This window comes from Simochromis diagramma, unplaced genomic scaffold, assembly GCF_900408965.1.
Source record: "Simochromis diagramma unplaced genomic scaffold, fSimDia1.1 OVJJ01000514.1, whole genome shotgun sequence".
Taxonomy (NCBI): Eukaryota; Metazoa; Chordata; class Actinopteri; order Cichliformes; family Cichlidae; genus Simochromis; species Simochromis diagramma.
In genome coordinates, this window is record NW_024387346.1 from 2,190,567 (window position 1) to 2,211,696 (window position 21,130).

The 21,130-nt window shown below is 40.7% G+C and overlaps 1 protein-coding gene across 1 annotated transcript in view; it reads left to right on the plus strand.

The window, feature by feature from the left end:
- Nucleotides 1–21,130, plus strand: part of plcl1 (phospholipase C like 1) — a 122,367-nt gene that overhangs the window by 15,896 nt on the left and 85,341 nt on the right. The window lies entirely within an intron of this gene.

Genomic DNA, 21,130 nt, shown 5'->3' on the forward strand with positions numbered 1-21,130 from the left:
CCCAGACGGTAACATTTCATCTTTTCTCTTTTTCTCCAGGTGTTGATATTGCCTAAGGTTGATTGTCTTGTTGTTCTGTGTGCAGTTATACAAATTTTGCACTGTCAAGTACTCTCCTCACGTTTCAGTGGGTTTTATACTATTATGTTTTTGCTGCTGTGTAAATTATAATTACATTGGTGAAATTTACTGGATGTTCCTAGTGATCCACTTCCTGGTTGATGAGGGGAAGAATGTACTGATTGAATGGTAGGACTACGAAGGGCTGTTTAAAAAACCAACACCCCCCCGTCCCTGTCCAAAAACCCCCCAAACAAAAAAACCCCAAAAACCCAGGAATCAGCACAATTTCATAGATAAGGTTGAATAATGTGTATTTAAGTAGTTTTTATTTTTACTTTGTAGGTTAGCATTAACGTTTGCTACTAAATTAGCCAAAAATAGATATTGTTAGTTTTTGCATTAGCTAGTAGAAGCTCATAGGCTGGTTCACTCGGGAGTCCAGACTTCCGAGCAGTGGTGGTCCTAGCTTGTTTGGCGCCCTGGGCGAACATTCCCCTTATTTTATTTTATTCTACTCTCTCTCACAACTAACAACAGCCAGATGGTGTTCAGAATCGAGTTCAAAACACATAATTTGATGATTTCTGGAACTGACTTCACATCAGTCTTCTTCTTCTGAAAATGCTCTTGCCTTCCTTTCTGGATTAAATCAAAAGAGGTTTTAATTCAAAATAAGATGTTAAATCAAAGATGAGTGAAAGATTCAGTTCAAAATAGATAAAGTTGAATAAAAGGATCCAGTTATGGAGGTTTAACTTTAATTTCAGCATGATGGATTTGCTCCAGAACATGAAACAGATATAACCTAAGTGAGTTATCGCTCCACTGACAGGCAAATGCCACCGAGGGTTTTGAAGGCAGTGTGCTGGGAGCAGGCTGTTCTAAGCGGGTATCACAAATCCTGACTGCCCAGTTAGCGGATGGCTGGCGAGGGATACTGGCTGTCATACTAGAGGGAATGGACATCTCTGAAAATGTTGGCAAATAGGAAATAGCTTGATAAATCTAACACATATTTGAAAATTAGGCAATTACATTCTCACCGAAAAACAAGTTTTATTGTGATAGCTGCAAATAAAATGTCTACAAAGCTGTAACATTTGTTGCAGTTTTATACAAGGTTTAAGTGGAAACTATATAATAAAAGACGTAAAGACATCGACATCTGAAGAATAAGGCTGCCTCATTTCACACTCACACATACATGTACAGTGACTTAGCTGCTGAGGTGACTGCTCCGTGTGCTGGCTGGTGGACACATCTCACATACGTGGAAAAACCAGGCACTGCTCTTTGTCTCTGGCACAGTAACCTGAGTTTAAATGTAAGTCAGATCTCTCTGTTTCATAGACGCCATCCATGACTTGTAACCTTGAATGAGGTCATCTTTGGTTTGTTTCCTTGGCTACCAAAAGGAGAATAAAAACACTGACTTCCTGGACTCTTTGGCTCTTTTCTAATGCACACACCCATTTCTTTATGCCAACAGATTTTTGGAGGGTCTCAGCTGTGAATACAATCCTCTGAGATGAAACTGTAGGGTGGATCAGGCTCATGTTTTCAGTGGAGCTTTAAGTCAGTGTGGAGAGAAAAAGAGAAATACCACAAAACATTTCCATGGCTTAGCTTAGCAATAACCAAGATGTTCATGAAAATGTGACCGTATTGTACACCAGGAGAATTCTGGTGGATTTCAGCCTGAACCCTATTGTGGCTCCAGTCGTTATGATCAGCTTGAATTCTCTCCCACTTGGGCCTTTGTCTTGTGACCTTTTGGAAATTGATCCGTTTGAATGATAGTGCAGCACATGACAGCTAGCATGAGACCGTGAAACAGCAAAGCTAATTTTGCACGATTGCCATTACTGATGACAGTTGGCTCACCTTTAATTCAAAAGCAATGATGTAAGAATTTAGTAAAAGCCGGGTGATGCAGTACCACCCGGAAGGTTGGACACACCTCATCATTCCAGGATTGATCTCCACCTGGAGCGTTTTCTGAAATAACAACAAGTGATTTGGAGTTGATATACTAGTTGGCTGCTTTTCCATCACTATCATCCATCACATTACCTAACAGTCCTTAAAGATCCTGGAGGAGCATTTTGTCCCTTCATAAATAATGATGAAGATTTTAGCTCAGTGTGTCATGTGACTTTATAGTACCCATGAGGCTAAATGTTTCCTTGAACTCTTGAGAGCCAGTTAAAAACTGTTTAATGTTAAATATTTTCTTAAACAACTACAAACCCAATGACATGGTCCTGAGTCTTTAATGGACGTCTCTGCTGTGGACTAATGATTCGTTCTTTTGGATTTAAGAAATATTGCTGTTCAGTCCTGTGAGTTTCGTTATGTATATTTCTAGCTCTTGGTTCTGTTGGATTGTGTTAGTACCCTTTTAGTCTTGCTTCTGTGTCTCGTCATCAGCATCTCCTGTGCTGGTGAGTCATGTCTCCATTATTGTTTACCTTTTAGTCTGTGTTGTATAAGTTGCTTCCTGTTTTATTTTGATAGTCTCTCATCTCTTTTGCATTATGTTGACTTTTTCTTCCCCTGTCCTGTTATGTCTAATTTGTTCCTGCTGTGTTCCCCAGCTGTCTGCACACCCTTAATCACCCTCCTGTTTATATCTTGTCTCAGACTCCCTTTGTCCCTTGGAGAGAATGTCTGCTCACAGTGCTGTGTGTCCCAGTCCTCATTTTTTTCTACTTTAGGTTCAGTAAGTTTCTGTCTTCCTTTTACGTTTTGGTTCTTTGTGTTTTTGTACTCTGGACAGCCACCTCAGTAGACGGCACGTTTATGTTTCATCCCATCTGTCTGAGAGTCTGCTTTTGGGTTCTCGTCTGTTCTACACACCCAAATACAAAAATAAATATCCATAAACCCAAATTTTACTAATAAAAGAAGACAAAATATATAAAAGTTTTGGACCAGGAAAATTAACAGTTTTAAGAAAAGAAAGATCATTTTTAATTTGATGGCATCAACACCTAGAGACGCAGAGTTTGTCAGAAGTAAAGATGGGCAGAGGTTCCAGTCTGCAAAAAACAAACAAATTGTGGAACTGGTTTAAAATAATGCTCCTCAAAATATCATTAAAATATTCTGGGAATCTGGAAAAATGTCAGCGCCCATTGTACAAAGCCAAAATGAATATTGGATTTGCATGAGCTTCTGGTCTCCAGGCATCACTACATTAAAAATGGGCATAATTCTGTCATTCAGATTCAATCAAAATTCAAATTCTTTTTGAAAAACCTGGACACCATGTCCTCCAGAGTAAATAAGGGAGGCACCATCCAGCTTGTTATCAGCACTCAGTTCTGAGGCCTGCAGCAACATATGCTGTCATCCAGGTTCTGTCTTTTTCAGGGACACCCATGCACATTTCAACAAGATAATGTTAAACTACATACGTTGCCTTTTAGAAAAGTATGGCGTTGTAGTAGAAGAGTCTGAACTGTCCTGTCTGTGCTCCAGACCTCTGATTTGACACATCATCAGTCAAAAAAATACACCAGAGAAGATGCCCGACCTCTATCAGACAAGAACCAGATAACATTCTTCTCCCAATTGCCCAACAACTGGTCTCAGTTCAGTTCCCAGATGTTTGCAAAAGAAGAGGGGAAGAAGAGGGCCCCATCCCAACGTTTTTGACATGTGTTACTCTAACGAAATGAAAAATGAGCCAATAATTAAAAAAAAAAAAATGGTACAGTTCCTTAGTTTTTATGTTCTATTATAAATAAAATATGGGTGCATGAGATTTGGAAATCATTGGATTCTGCCTTCATTTATAATTGTTTATTTACTATTTATTGAATTGATTTATTTGAGGGCAGCATGGTGGCACGGTGGTTAGCACTGTTGCCGCACAGCAAGAAGGTCTTGAGTTCAATTCCACCATCAGGCCAGGTGTGGAGTTTGCATCTTCTCCCTGTCTTTGCGTGGGTTCCCTCGGGGTACTCCGGCTTCCTCCCAATTACAGTCTTTGGACTTTAATTGATTAATCCCATAGGTGTGAATGTGAGCACGAATGGTTGTCTGTCTCTATGTGTGTTAGCCCTGCGACAGACCGGCGACCTGTCCAGGGTGTACCCCGCCTCTTGTCCTATGACAGCTGGGATAGGCTCCTGCGACCCTGAAAAGGATAGATAAGCAAATAGATGGATGGATTATTTGAAATATTTATAGTAAATATTAAAGTCTCAGCTTTTTCAGAATTGGGTTTTTACTTGACTTAGAAAACTTTAGCAGCTGGGTGGCTGTTTCTTTTTACAGACTAAGTTTTATGCTTGGTATACACAAGTTAAAATTCCAGTTCCATTGTACTGCCCTCGAATGGGCATTTTAAAGCATTCCTGACACATTGCATTCACAGGACTGGGACAGACATAAGTTGACAGGTGCACCGAGCATGCTGAAAGGACAGTAACGTTTCATTTTTAATGCCAAAGAAAGTGAAGAAGCGATGCATGTAGCAGGTAAAGGTCAAGTCTCCTTGAGCTACTCGGGAGGCAAACCTTGAATCTTCTCATCCATAGTTGGATGTGTTATCTATTGCACCACTATCCCTTTGTGGCCTGGCCTTTTGTAACTCCTTTGTTTCTGTAGCAGTTCTCCTTAACAGGTTTATTAACAAAACAAATGCCCTGTATGAGGGTCAAGCTCATGACCTTGCTCACGCTGCGTACCAGACTAATGGAGCTCAGTAAGCTGTAAAAGCATGTACAATGGATTCTGTGGTGATTAACCATCTTTGACTAATCTCATGATTAGTCAACGTAGAAAAGTCCCCAATAATAAATACTCAATAAACTGGTGAGACAGTAGTGAGACATCAGCCACCAGACATTTTCCTGACACAAAACCTACATCTATTAGTTCCTGTGTCCCTTTTCAGGTTCAAAATCACAACTGAATCAGATTTTTAAGATCTATCAGGATTGATTTATAAAAACATATCTTCAAAACTCACTTGTGAATGTGATGCTAGAAAAAATGAGAGAGCTCATACTGGAAAATATACCTAACTTCAGTCCATGTAAAACGCAGCAGATCCTGGAACAAGTCATGCATCAGTAGTTAGGAACACTAACTGCAGCTGCTGTGACCCAGATTTGAACAGGTTTGCTGTAACCACAATGCAGAGTGGAGTCCTAACCACTATATGATCACAGCTACTCATTGACCTTGAAACCCTGCTGTTGTGATGGCATCTCAGCCCTGCTAATGCTGTGGCACATGAGCTCTGAATGTTAACATTAGTACTTTTTTCTATGCCCTGTTCACTGCACTGCTAGCCCTCCACACTATGCCGTTACATTAAGGGGTTGTTTGACGCCTATGGTCCTTTAATTAGCAAAGAAGTATCGAGAACATAATCAAATTGCTTGTTGAGTTGTTCACATGTGTGCCTAATGAAGCAGATCCTAATCTGTCTGTGTCATATTATATTGTCCATAGAACATGGCATAAAACTGTCACATCACAATATCAGTGATGCACAGGAACATTTTTTTTGCAAAATATGCGAGAGAGCTGTTCTTGGTAAAGGTGGAAACAGAAAACTGGTTTTACCACTCGAGAAAAAAACACATTGTCAAGTACAACTAAGGCACATGAGGAGGAGATACAGAGGTACTCTGTGGTTAACCACCTTTCCATTACCTGACGTTACCTAGTCAACAGGGAAATGTCAGCATAGCCATCGTTGACCTCAAGACTCTGTTGTTGTAATGGCATCTCAGCTCTGCTGATGCTTTGGCATATGAGCCCTGAACACCATGCCTTTGAGTTTTTGCAACATTGCACAACAACAGATATGATTGTGTAATTGGCAAACAACTGTCGAGAGCTTGTTGAGCTGTTCACGTTCTAAAGCAGGAGATTTTAATAAAAGAAGAAGCCTGAGGCTTGGCAATAGACAGAGCTACAAATACAGATGCAGCGTTCACATGTCCACCACACCAGTGTTTGGCCTTTTGTCACATATGGTCACAGTGTCACTTAAATCCTCCTGAGTGGCACTAAGAAATAATGGCCAGAAAAGAGTTTTTGTAGAATCGTCTGGTGCAACACATCTAAGGAAAGTTGGGACAGGACCATGTGTGGGAACTGTGGAGACCAGTTTCTGGACTTTGTGAGAAGGATGTTCTCATTCTTGACTTCCTGACTGACTTCTTTGTTGTATTTTTCACTTTCATGTTTTCAGTTGCTGAGAGGTCTGGAGCACAGGTAGACCAGTTTAGCTTCTACTACAGAGCCATGTTTTTGTAATAGCTCCTGTGCACAGTTTAGCATTGTCTTGCTGAAGTTTGGAAGGCCTTCCCTGAAGCATGACACCATATGTGCTCTAAATGTTGTATTACATTTCAGAATTGATGTCGCCTTTTCAGATATGGAACCTGCTGATTCCACCGATCTCCCCCCCCATACCATTGGAGATGCAGACTGAGTGCCGATAACAAGCAGGATGCGCCCTCTCCTCTTTAGTCAGGAGCATGTGGCGTTTTCCATTATTAATTTCAGATTTCAATTTGTCTGTTCACAGAACAGTTTCCACTTTGCCTCGGCCCGTTTTAAATGAGCTTTGGCCCAGAGAAGAGAAACAGCGTTTCTGCATCATGTTCACATATGGCTTCTTCTTTGCATGATGGAGCTTTAATCCCTATTTGTTGATGGCAGAGTGATTTTCTGGAAGTGTTCCTTAACCTGTACAATGGTTTACATGACAGAATCGTGGCCTTTTTGTAATGCAGTGCTGCCTGAGGGCTTGGAGATCGTGGCCATTCAATACTGATCTCTCTTTTTATACCCAATCACGTTACTGACCTGTTGCCAGTGAACCCAGTTAGCTGCAAAATGTTCCTCCAGCTGTTTCTTTTTAGCAACACTTGCTTTTCCTTTTGTCACCTTTTGTTGCCCCGTCTCAACTTTCTGGACAGTTGTTGCTTCCATCAAACTCAAAATGAGCTCATATTTTCATGAAATAGTGAAACCTATAAAGTAGAAATGATTCTAGTGAAGCAGTCTGCAGCGCTGTCATCCTGACAAACAACTTTAATAATTTTGGTTTGTTTACCACTTTTTTTGTTCTCTGCATAGTTTTATATGGTGTTTCATAGCTTTCATGTCTTCAGTCTAGTTGTGCAATAACAGTAAAGAAAAGCCTTTAATGAGCAGGTGTGCCTGATGTTTTGACTTGCAGTAATAAACTGCATTTGGATTTAGACTCCACTCATGCATCAGCATTCTCAAACTGATGATCCATAACTTAACTTCTAGACATGATTCTGTGATGTCTCTGATTTAGTTTTGACATTTGTGCAGATGCTGATCAGACCTCGTTAATGAGCATCCAGTGAGAAGACGAGCTGGTGCACAGACAGCCAGACATAAACAGATTTTTGCAAAGCAGGCATTCCACTTGAGGACAGAAAGACATGTGGGACACTTACACTGCACACACATCTATGCTGCAGAGCCCAGTTTGGGCCTCTATTCACATTTAAACAGGGGCTAATTAAAATAATTACCGCTCTTGAAGCATGAAGAGATGTTCTCCCCAACACCGCCCCCCCCCCCCCGCAGTTTTTGTTGCTGCTGCAGGGATGGAGGCGTCATTAGGAGTCTATTCACTCCTGAAATAGTCTTCGCCTCGCCGTACGAACATCCCTCATTTTTTGTCTTTCTCGTTCATCTGTCAGCGTTTTCTTTTCCTCTTATTAAGTCATAATTGCCAACATTAGCTTTGAGGTGATTTCTGTACGAGTTGTATTTTCAAGTTGCACTTTTTTTCCCCCTGTCATTGTCAGTGAAGCAAGAAAACGTCATTCATTCAATAGTTGGTTATATACGTTCACTTCTCACACGTGGCAGGTCGAGCGATTTTTCTCATTTCCTGTCCAGCTGAGCTCATCCCAGGTAAAGTTTATCTGAATATCATTTGTGTTTTGAAGGAAGAAAGTACACTGAATTCACTAAATCCTTGCGGAGATGCATCAGTGTTCTTGCAAAGTTTGCGCAGTCACATTCATTACCTCCCTCCAACGAAACACAACCAGTTCATCCTACTGGTTTGCTGACAAAACAATATTAGTTACTGGATGTAACTAATGTTTATTTAATAACGTTTATCTACTACATAAATGCTCACAAATCTCAGTGAACTCAGCAGTCATAAGAAAGTGATTACTTGCATTTTTCCCGTTTAGTTTTTCTTAACAAACAATGAAATGGTTTCAAATTTAACGTTTTGCTGTCGCCTGATGTTACCTCATTTTAAAAACTAGTAAGGACTAAATATTATTTTTACCACAAGTGTATTATAAATCAATAAATAATTTTTACCTTTTTTTTTCTCTTTAATTTTTTTCTGGCTCCACAAAGTGCCTCATTTTTCTCAGGAGGTAGGACCAAGTCTCCATCCCCCAATCCACTCTCTGGTTGTAAATCATCAGTGTGATATAATAGCATCCATTTCCACAGTGTTTTCGGTTTTCTACAGGAGGTGGACTCTGTGATGTGTCGTCCATCTTTATATACAGTCTGTCACACATTTGTACACAGCTCCCAGGCTTCATAGCAGGCACCACATCCAGTATGTCGGACAGAATTTATTTTTGTTTCAGTCTCTGTATCAGTCTGTTGTGGCGTTCAGGTGGGGCCAACAGAGCTGGGGCTTCCTGTGCTGTAGATGTATATCTAAATGTGTGTGTTTGTTTGTTTTCCTGTGTGACAGATTGACAGACATGAGGATTAATCCATCAGTGAAATTCATCTGACACCAAGTCAGGCAGACATATTGCTCAGAGTATCTGGGGGCTTGGAATGATTTCAGATGCAAACAGGACTCGCTGCACATCACTTCACTGTAATAGGCTCTGTTATTAGAGTCTCTATATTAGTGGGCTAAGTACGACAACAGACTGTGACTTTCCAATCCTATTAGTCTCCTTTCTCCTGTGACACTTTGACCTCAGGAGTATTTACTGATGATTTGTCATGGTTTTGTAGAGATAATCTGCTGCTGCAAAGTCTGACAGGATTACTACGAAGCCGAGCTATCCCATACCTCCGTTCAGTTTCTTTCTTATTCCTATTCAGGGAATGCAAATGTGGGGTGGGAGGTCGGCATTTTACAAGCAGCTAACATATAACTGCTTATTAACACTGTTTCTAGACTGCCTCCAAATTATGCCCAATGCTTTCACAGTGGATACTGTAGGAATGTATGCGCCCAGCGAGGGTGCACCAGTAGCGGAATAAATGTTAATCCAAGTTTTGTGATTTTTTTTTTTTTTTTAGCTCTTTGTTGTCAAAAAAACAAGAAAATCTGCAGGAAGTAGCTAAGTGAGCCACTTTGTTCATCATTTAGGGTGTGACACAACCACTGTGATGAAGGAAAAATGTGTATCCTTAACTGGTAGGTGAGTGGGTCCTCCTAGGTAAAGGGATGCTGCACTAAAAGCCTCCTTGTGTTTTCTTCAGTCCCTAGCAAATTGCAGCTGTCACAGTTTGCATGTAAAACACTGACTTGTCTGCTAACACTCATTAACTAGTAGTTAGTGGTAGTGTGGTGGTTTGTAAACTACAGCCAAATTCCTGCAACCACTCGCTAACCAAACAGTATATACAGTATAACCAGATTTGCCTGTTGGTGCCAGATGGTCATGTAGTCATGGCTATATTCACTTGACCCCTACATTGTCACAAGTCCAAAATGACAGACAAGTAAATGTCAGCTGGTTGCTCGGCATTTGATTACAAAATCTGAATGGTAACAAAAAGCTTTTATTTGTAGCATGCTATTAACTGTTAAGTTTTAACAATGCAGTCAGTGGGGAGTGACTTTAGAGGCAGCCTGAATTGCCACTAAAGGAATTACAGGTACTTTCATAGTAGCCCTGAAATTCAAACCATATTTAATAATAATGTATACTTTATTATTCCCATAGGAAATTCCTTAGTCCTCTGCATTTAACCCATTCAGTCAGTGAAGCAGTGGGCAGCTACCAATCCAGCACCCAGGGAGCAGTGTGTAGAGACAGTACCTCTGAGCAGCCGTTTAGCAGATTTGAACCCCCGACCTTCCGTTTGGTGGATGAACACTCCACCTACTGAGCTATCTCTGCCCCTGTGCCCTCCAAAATTATATATTTTGATAAAGAAACCACTAAAGAGATGTTCAAGGAGAAGTTAGCTAATCAAGAGCTAGTTAAACTAATATCCACTGTTTGACTATCAGAATCAGAATCAGCATACTTTATTAATCCCTGAGGAAATTATGTGGGACACAGTTGCTCCAGGGAGCAACTGTAACAACTAGAAATCCTTTGATATGCCCTGTTCTTAGTTCCCACATGATTAAAATTATAAATATGTGTGTATATGTATATATGTGAGTGTGAGAACCATCAGCTAGTGTTTATTAAGATCATTAAATCCTGATGAACTGCCAGCTGTGGATGTGAGCAGATCGTGCACGTACATGCTCGTGTTTTGAGCCTGTTGTGGTTTGACTCCACAGAGATACGAGACACTAATTGGGATAAATTTAAACATTGATGACATGCGGTGTTAAGGTCACTATTCAGAGATTAAACACAAGTCTTGGTGATTGAATGTCAACAATTAGCAGTAATTAGCCGGCTCGTGTGTGACTTCACCTTCACGGTTAACAACAGTACTCTCACGCTGCATCTTACTTTCTCACTTTGACAACTTCTCCCCACATATCAGTTTTTATAAGGCGCCAAAATTTGTGATGGCTGAAATGCAGATACTATTTCTAGTGCTTGCTGAAACATACGTGGTTTTTAGAGCTACCCGTGTTGAAGCTGCAGTGACTAGAACCCGACCAATATTGGATTTTTAAGACTAATACCAGTACAATGAAAAACAAAATCTTCACTGTGCAGCTGTTACCGCATTAAAGAACAAGAGTCTGTATAGTGGTGTATCTATGCATCCCACATCTTCTCTGTTAGGGTTAATTAGTTAAGTTATTAACAATCATTAGTCATTAAAATGTGAATTCCTACAGTCTTAATAATGAGCTGAATAAGTGTTTGTACAGCGGTGACACACATCTTCACCTGGTGACATAGCTATTTATAGAAGCAGCATTTAAAGTTTCGATTGCGGGATGATGGGCATTTAGGATTCCCCTCGCTCTCCCTCCTCCCGTGGCCTGTCTGTCTCTGCTGCTGGCATATCGTAAACATTTCAGTCACACTTAGTTGCAGCGCTGGCTGATTTATTTAGCACTTCTCTGTATCAGCCTGTGCACAAAGCTGTCCTCTCTATCCCCACCTGTCAGCACAGCTCGCTTCAACTGCCTTCTAGCATGAATGTAGAAACGTACACTCACTCTTCTTCTGTCTTCAATTCATTGCTCTTCTGTCCTGCTCCCATTGTGTCCCACATTGCTCTTTCAGTCTCAGCGCCCTATCAGGAGCCCCTGTCCATCATACTTTCCTCTCAGCTGTTTGGACTCACACTGATGAATGGCACCCTCTTCACAGTGGGTTTTCTCGCCACACATGTTGCATTCTTTCTCTTGCCTGTGGCGAATGGAGAACAGATACTTCATATACTCAGGGTTCTTAAGCTTGTGATGAAGCAGGAACAGAACTTTGACTCTTTAAAGCATTTTAAAAGCACTTCTACTTAGTAGCACAATTTTGAAAAAAAGATTATAGGTCATGTAAGCCCTCAAGTATGGCATCTGTTTTCCCCAAAGATCGTTTGCAGCCAAGCCAAGAAGGAATCAACTTGGCAAATGGGTAGAAAATTTATCATGTAGGAAACAATTTGGGGGACCGAAACTGCCAAAATTGAAAATAAATTACTGTGTAAAGTAAAATGCCACCTAATGCACCAATATTTTCAAAACGAATGTAGACATTTTTATTAGTTTCATTAGTTTTATTTCTAAATGTGACACGGGCGGTATTTGCAAAGCCTGGGGTGCTTGTTCACTTCCCTCATGTGTGAAAACACAGAGGTGTATATTCTTTTATCATATTGTTCTTTTTTTTGTTCATTATATCACTGAATATAGTGAGATGGCAAATGGTGTTGAAGCTCTGCCGGAGGTGTGCGATGAAGATCTCGCAGACTGGGGCCTCTGCCAGGCGTTCCCAGCAAACCTCACTATATGTTTAGGTGCGCCCAGCCTGTGCAGCGTCCTCCTTACGTGCACTTATGGACACCCTTATGTTGGTGTTCGTTTTGGACAAACTGTGGTTTGCACAGAGGTCAACAACAAAACACCACTCGGGTTATGTCCGGGAGGCAATTCCTCTTAATCAGGCCCTTCCAGGTTTCACTGTTGTTGCCCACATTGGCGTTGAAGTCTCCCAGTAGGACAACAGAGTCCCCAGGTGGAGCACCCTCCAGCACCCCACCCAAGAAGGATGGGTACTGTGAATCGTCATTTGGCACCTAAGTGCAGTGAGAGTCAGGACCGGTTCTCCGACCTAAAGGCACAGGGAACAAACCCTCTCGTCCACTGGGAGAGACCTCAATGTACAGGCAGCAAGCCGAGGGGATACTAGGATACCCACCCCAGCCCGCTGCCTCTCACCAGGGGCAACTCTAGACGGAGACAGAGTCCAGCTCCTCTCTAGGAGGCTGGTTCCAGAGCCCAAGCCCTGTGTTCAGGTGAGCCCGACTATATCTAGCCGATAACCTCAAGCACTACCTCAAGCCCCTTCCCCATCTGAGAGAGGTGACATTCCATATCCCAATTGCTAGTCTTGGTAGCTGGTGATCGGTCTGCCAGGACCTCTGCTCCTGGCTGCCACCCAACACACATAGCACCCAACCCCTACAGTGGCTCCTGTAGGTGATGGGCACATGCAGTAATGTGAAATAGTACGGTATGTAAATTCACAGATGTCTTATCTTATTCTTTAATTATGCTTGATAACAACCTACCTATTCAATCGCTCCATCACACTAGAGAAAAAATAGGACTGCAGCCTTGGTTGCTCACTAGTGTTGTGCGATATTGCAAATTTTGGGACAGTATTGCCAGTTCAATACTGTTACCTATGAAGGCAGTAGTATTTTATGACTTATGAGATGAATCATCATCAATTTGCAAAATCTGAACAGATTTTAATGATCACTAAATCAGAAGATGGGCCCATGTCCCTTTTTCAGGCTGTGCCTGGCCAGGCCCCCAGGACTAAGGCCAGGCCACCAGGCGCTCGCCCTCGGGCACCCTCCCCGGGCCTGGCTCCAGGGCGGGGCCCCGGTAACCCTGTCCCAGGAAGGAATAGGCTTGACCGTGCGCTCATAGGGGTCTTTTGAATCGTTCTTTGTCTGGTACATCACCTAAAATCAGTTTGCCATGGGAGACTCTACAAGGGGGCAAAAGTCCCCCAGTCAACATTCCTGGGACACACAAACCCCTCCACCACAACGATAAGGTAGCGATTCACAGAGGGGAAAACTGGAGGCGTCATTCAAATTCTTTTATAACTTTTTTGTCTTTTTGGCTTGTGATTTCAACTTGCTAACTCTGTGCAAGTGCACAGGGTTAGCAGGAGAGTATGTAACTACAACTGTACAAATATACAAAAAGAACAATGAGAAAGTTGCTTGTGAGATTATCAAACGTGCATCATTGACACAATATTAATACTTCAATTTTAAATCAAAGTTATTTTGACACCCAGTACTGACCCAATGCGCAATAGATAATATTCAGATACTGATAACAATATTGGCTCTAGCTACAACTAAATAATATTTTATCTACAATTTATACAATTTGAGTCTCTAATAAAACATTATTTGGTCTGTCACTGTCTGTATTTCCTCTACTTTTCTTTAGAGTATGTTTATCTGTTTATATCAGTATATGGCGTATTTTTGGTCTTGCAAATGTCTTGTCTAGACGTCTTATTAAAGTCAATAACGTGGATCTGGTGGGAGAGAGCGTATAACAGAGATGCCTTCAGGCAACTTTTCTACTTTAAGCCTTTGTGCCAAGAAATGTGCAGGTAGCCCTACATGCACGTATGATTTTTGTTTTTAGTTATCTGTTTTGTAAAATTACCTGCTGAGAGAAGGCAGGTCTTATCTGAGCTACCAGTGAAGCATGAAACTGGACCAAATGCAGATACTCTTATTGCACACCTGAGAGCAGCATGAGGCTGATAGTGTGTGTATTTGTGTGCTCTTGTGTGCTTTCACCTGATGTAATTGAAATTCGGAAAGGCATGACCCACTATATCCACAAACTAAACCATTAGCTGTGCAGCAGCGCGTGTCAGCCTCATATCCACTGACTGCAGTGTACCTGCAATAGAAAAAGAAACTCAATCTTCAATAAACTGGAAGAGCAGATCCCATTTTTCCTTTTCTTCTGGGACAGCTCCCAATAATCATCAAAACTGCATCGTTCTTTTGAAAATGTAGTTTATCGATAATTTTGGCACAACAAGCCTTTAGTTGCAAGGCTTGTTGCTTAAATGGGCTCATCCATGACCAGTTTTCTGATTTGATCACCTGTATACGACTGTCATTGTGTGGAGAGCTCTCCCCTCAAAATACTGCCTTAAGGAGGTTTTTGGAGATCCACATGAAAAATCAGCTACTGATGGAGCTTTTCCAGAACAAAGTTCTGATTGTGGAACCACAGAATTAGAAACATGTCAGAAACCAACCCTCGCTTTCACTAATTTATGCCACGACTGCAGCAGCATCATAAAGATAGATGTTATACTTTTCTTTCTCCCTGTAGCAACAGCGGCGGCAGCAGCAAATGTAGGTCAGAGAAACTAAGGTAGTTGGCCGACCTCGTATTTGCAAGCTTTTAGCATCTTATTATGCAATCCTGCTGCTGTCAAACTGTGCAACCAGCTCTGCTATAGCCCACCAGGCACTTCATAGACAGTGGAAAGAAATATGAACAGTAGTTGTTTTTTATAATGTGGATTCTACGTAAAGTAAGTTTGATGATATAATGTGAAATAGTATACTATGTAAATTCACAGATGTCTTATCTTACTCTTTAATTATTCTTGATAACAACCTGCCTGTTCAATCGCTCCATCACACTAGAGAAAAAATAGGACTGCACACAACACTAGTGGGCAACACTGGTTTGCCCACGTTGGGCTTTCAACGATCATTAAAAATGACTGAGCCGATTATTAGCACCTCCCTCGTGCTTTACTCTCGCGCTGCTCCATGTGGCAAATCGAGCGCACCTCTCTGCGTTTCGAATACGCGTCACAACAATTAAGAGGACCCGAGCTTCGGGAAAGCTAAGCAGAAGTTATTTGGGGAGGAGAGGATAATGGCTGCTGAAGAAAGAATGCCGTTGGTTGAAAAGAGAGGTAAAAGAGCTTCAGTGGTGTGGAAACATTATGGGTTCGCGGAGTCAGACGTGGATCAAGTAGACATAATGTGTAAACTTTGCTACGGTGTCGTAGCTGCACCACAGAGCAACACTACAAATTTATTCAATCATTTGAAGACCGCACACAAAGTGACATACGATCAAACAATGAAGGAGCATAGAGAAAAACTCTCGACAACACCTGCTTCATCCTCACAGACCTCCATTCACGCACGCTACCCTGTACAACGCCACTAAATATCCCATCAGCTCCCAGAGACACAAGGAGATAACAAACGCGGTAACGTTTTTCCTCGCCAAAGACCACTCCTCAATTTCATTTATTTTTTATATTGCAAACATTTGCACTGTTATCAGTATTTGCACACTATTTTATATTATTTTTTGACAATCTTTAAAGCCATTATTCAATACATTGTTATTGTTAAATAAATATCATCAAATAATCGAGATCTCAATTTCAGTGAAAATAATCGTGATTATCATTTTTTCCATAATCGAGCAGCCCTACAGTGACATTTATTTTTTTTTTTTTTATCTCATAATTATCATTTAAAATAAAAACCATAGGCAACAGTTCCACACACCAACATCAATCCCTGTCCTGATGAGGACACGTTTTTCTTTTAGCGTTTCGGTATGAAGACAAAGCCAACAACACAAAGCAAAGTTGGTCCAAAATGGCTTCAGACAGTTATGAGCAGCCTGACTGCTCATAACTGCTTTTACTACCTGCTGAAGTTCAGCCTCTGGCTGCTGGGCTGCGCTTTCACTTGGCTCTATCATCACTCTGGGTCCCGGCTAACGTTGTGTTAGCACGCTGTCTGCCCAGGAAGCTTGCAAAAAGACAAAACCGTGTCATCAGTATAATACAGTTGTTTCTGTCCTGGGAGTGGTTTGCACTACTCACCACCACGCTCTTTTCCTTTTGTGTAATCAAGATAAAAATCCATGTCCACAACTGAAAGGCTGTAAACCACTGTTTGATGTTTTTTTCTATTTCTATCCACTTGTCGTGCAGATAACTGAAGAGCCTTTTCTAACTCTTTAACATGTTACAGCCAACACTGATCAGCAAACAGCAAACGCATTAACACCGTCTATAACATTATATATTTAGCAATATGCTATAACCAGTTGATCTTCAGGCTGGCAATAGTGAGACACTCTCACTATTGCCAGCCTGAGCTACAAAGTGATATTACAACCATGTAAGGCATGCTTATCTCTGTGAAATCTGTTCATTGCAAGGTAAATGATGAGGTTAAGCACATTTGCATAGCTCTTTCAGGTAAATTGCAGCGTGGGTGAACTTTTAAAAACTGCCTTGGTAGTTCTAAACTTTTACAAAGTACTCCGAACAGCAGCTACTGTTGTCATTTGTCTATTCATTGCCATTTAAAACAGATGGTTCTGGACATCACTGCAAACTTTATTATTCATTGTTCACTTGAGAACTCTGGAAACTTGTTATCTTCACAGCTGCACCATTCAAACAAACTTTGTTTGTGTGGGATCTTTTGTGTAAGTTATTGTAATGGTGTAAAACTCAGCCTCACTACTGCAAATAAGATATAAGTAAGAATCAGATCCAGGGTCAGTTTGCATGTTCCACATAACTTTCTGACACACACTTTGGCCCACATGTTCTCCTGAGGCAGCCTGCCAGAAGTTAACAAAAAGGGTGTTTCGACATCCAAAGCCAAAGAAAACCTGATTCACGAGCTACTGGTACCGGGAGGCATTTGACTAACCAAATTACATCCTGATGTGAAAACAAAATAATGACTCTTTAATTTTGCTCTTGCATATATTTGTACAAGCCTCTCATAGCCTGTTGAGAGGCTTGTACAAAACTTCATCACTTTGAAATTTGAACCAAAGAGGTGTAGTCGCATGCCTCTTTAGTCCAGCAAAGTCTCTGTTCTCTGTAAATGCCTGCTAGTGTGTGGCTACAGGCATCAAAATGACAACACACTTTCAGTCGTTGTAAACATTAATCATGTCGTGACAATGAAAAATCAGGCCTCTCCTTACACTCAGTAAAAGAGTACATAGAGTACGTAGGATTGAGTGTTTGTCTTGTAGCTCATTAGTTCTTTAAATTACATACCCCATGTTCTATTTGGATATATGTGACATGTTAGTGTGTGCATGACGTTCTCACTGTATTTCTGTGTTATTTATTGTTGGCATTTGTGTCCCTGATGGCATTACGGTGTTGTTGGGGGTCCTAGCTGCCCCTGTGGTGCCACATTGCTTACAGTAAAGATTTTTCAGAATGAATCCATTTGTTGTCTGAGGAGTCTAGAGCTTCACATCTGTACGAGCGTGCCTGTCACTGTAGTGGCACTTATTTCCATGGTTACAGTGATCCAGGATGGCCTATGAAAGCTTGCCTCCTGCAGACATTGGTGTGTGCTCTCATTACAACCCAGTGTGTGTCCTTTCCAGCTGAGAGATGGGTAAGGAAAAGAGTGACGGAGGGCAAAAGCAAAGCTTGTGGGAGAAAAAGGTCCTAGTAGTATGGGAGTAATAAAACAATAAAAACTTCTCAAGAGAGACTCTCGACACAACAATGGAGAACACAGATTGATGCTGAGAGATGAAGAAAATGAAACAGCAACTAAAGCTGTGATAGTCGTGATGGGGACTGTCACTGGGGATCCTTCCAGTTATTAGTGCTAATCACAATGAATTAAGGGTTCAAACCTAACAGCATTAAAAGCTGCATACTATGTGAATCATGTCATGTTCCCATGAGATTATTAATAATGCACCCAAAAGCATTTCCTCTGTTGTATATCTGGTGTGGTGTGATGCACAGCTGCACAGTAAATGTCGCAACATTTTCCAATATTTTTTCAGTAGAACTTTTCCTTCTAAAAGTAAATTCTTTTTGCACACCACCGCAGGTCGGTACCAGGACCCTTGGAGTTCCACAAGTCTCCATATGATTAAAGTCTTTCCACAAGTATGCCTGCCAACTTGACACGTATTTGTTATTATTCTTGTAATGTTTCTGACCATATTAATATAAGAGCAGAGGAATCTGTGTACACTATAGGTCAATGAACATGATGCATCCAAAAAACACCCCCAAAACAGCTGTTACACGTTGTTTCAACAGACTGAGATATACTGGTGGTGGCTACTATTACCACACATAGGTTATGTTATGATTTACTGGTCCATTACGCTAAACAGGATAAGACTGTCCACTATGGCCCTTATATAATATTAATAATAGGTTATAAGGCCTATGTTAGCCTAAACAAATGATCTTTAGCTGATAATTTAGCCTACACAGGCCAGTGTTAGCTCATATGTTATCTTTAACAAACAAGCTTAATCTGCTGCATAGTCTTATCCAGACATTTGACTCAGTAAGACAAGCCCCACTTTAGCCCAACTAAAATAATGCTAGTACTAAACAGCTAACTATTAGGATAAACTTAAAGGTGCTGACTAACTTTATAATTTTAACTTTTTCCTGACAAATGCGTGGAAGGCACTACTTTGTTTGTCTTTTGTAATTTGCAGATGACTTTAGCTGATAAATCTGTAATCTCAGAAAATGTTATATGGGACGCTTTGAATAAACTACATATAATCACGCTCTTATTATGGCAGTGCTGTGAGTGAAATAGGTAAATGTGGTAAACAAGAGATGGAAATCTTAACCAGGAGCGGCGATGTGTGATTCTGGGGCTACAAATGACTGAAGAAAGCTTTCTATTAAAAGAGCAGTGGGTCGTTTATGGATCATTCATGTTTTCATGCTCATAAACTAATTAAATTTGTTGCTTAGGTTCTGATCTTTCATGAAGCTATTTACAGTTAAATATGCAGACTAAAAATATTATCTAAGGAGACGATATTGTAATATAAAGGGAGTGACTCATGTGGTTTCCATGGAGATGGTTATGTGAACACGTCTAACCCCTTGATACACACTACATGCTGTGGTAGTGACATGAAATCACATTATTTTCGGAGCTGTTTCTCTAAACATTCATGTATGCCAACACATAACAAATATAAAGTCAACACTTCCTGTGAGACTGGATTGTGTTAAAGGAGACGGAACATTTGGCTCTGAGTGCTGATCAGTCGTTACAGTGACAAGAAACGATGTGGAGCCATGAGAAGTAGTCTGCTTCTTGCAAACTGATGTCGGATTCAAGCACAGGTTTAGATCTATGTGTGAGCCTGTGGTAACAGACATGCATAGGTTTATGGTCAGAAGCTTAAATTTGCATTGTGGGTTTGAATGTCATTGTACTTTTGGGCTTTTGAGGATTTCTTTCAACTGTCTTTTTCCAGTCTGGAATGATTTTACAGCACATATCTTAACAAGTTAAAAAAAAAACCCCACAAGTACACAAGCTACTTGGGATTTTCTGTAATATACAATAATAAAAGTATACATAAAGTCTCAAATACACTTTCCCCCAATAATATTTGGTTAATTGTCCCTTAGTAGGTATTAGCAAAAGGAGACACTGTTGATAGCCATGAACAAGCTTCTGCTGGATGGATATGTGTTCATTTAAATTGGTTTGGGAAGGCCATTCCAGAAACTTAAGCCTAGCTGACTTCATTCATGTCAAAACGAGTTTTGATGTGTGTTTACATCAGTGACTGTAGAAATCAGTCTACAGTCACTGGTCGAAACAGTGTCCAAGTTTCGACCATCTAGTGCTTGATTTGAAGTTCAAAAACTGGGGGATAGCCCTCCTTCATTATTCCATCCACTTTGTGTAATGTATACATCATGCTCTGGGGCTACTGGTATACCAGTAGCCCCAGAGCATGATGCATGATGCTATTACCATATTTGCGAGATGGTGCAGTGTTCTTAGATGTAAAAACCTCTTCTTCTTTCAGATCCTGACAAAGTGGTGACACATCTGAATAACTTTTACTTACATAAAATGCTGAAACTAATGATCTTGGAATCTGCAGTTGTTTGGAAATAGCTCCAGAAGATTTCTACCGTACTCTTACTTAGATCTTCACTTTTTTGGACTTTTCTATTGTTCTGAGTATCGACCAATCCAGTTAAAAGAGATTGTAGCCACTACCACTTGCAAGTAAGCGTTTTAACCATTCTAAATACAAACGCTAACAAGACAGGCAAGGAGAACGAAGGAAGTAAACACACAGAAAGCCACACGAGGAGCTAACCGTCAAAATAAAACAGGAAGTAAACTGTCACATGAATAAAATCAGAGAATGGAAAACAAGGCAGAGAAAATGATTCATAACTGAAACCACAGTGAGGAATCCAACGATACAAAAGATTTTACACCTCTTGAATCCATTTGAGGAAAAAAAAAAAAATAGTCTCAGCACCTTTAGCAATACAAGGCAGGACTGAACTCATCAGAGATGGATTTTGTTTTGTTTGAATACTTTTTCTGGAGTGTCAGCAGTTATTAGGTTAGTTCTGTTTTTGATTAGCACTGTTTCTTCAAGTAATTGGCAGGTAGGCCAAGAAATCACAGCCCTGCATTCAGACTGTCTCAGGTTCTTAGACTGCTTTTGGATGTGCTTTGAACTTGGGTATCAGCTAGTCTTTTGACTTGGTTTTGAACTGGAATCATGATTTCAAACTTAAACTTGAAAATATGAATGTCGGACTTAGTTTATACTGTTAAGAGGCTAAAACTCTATTTT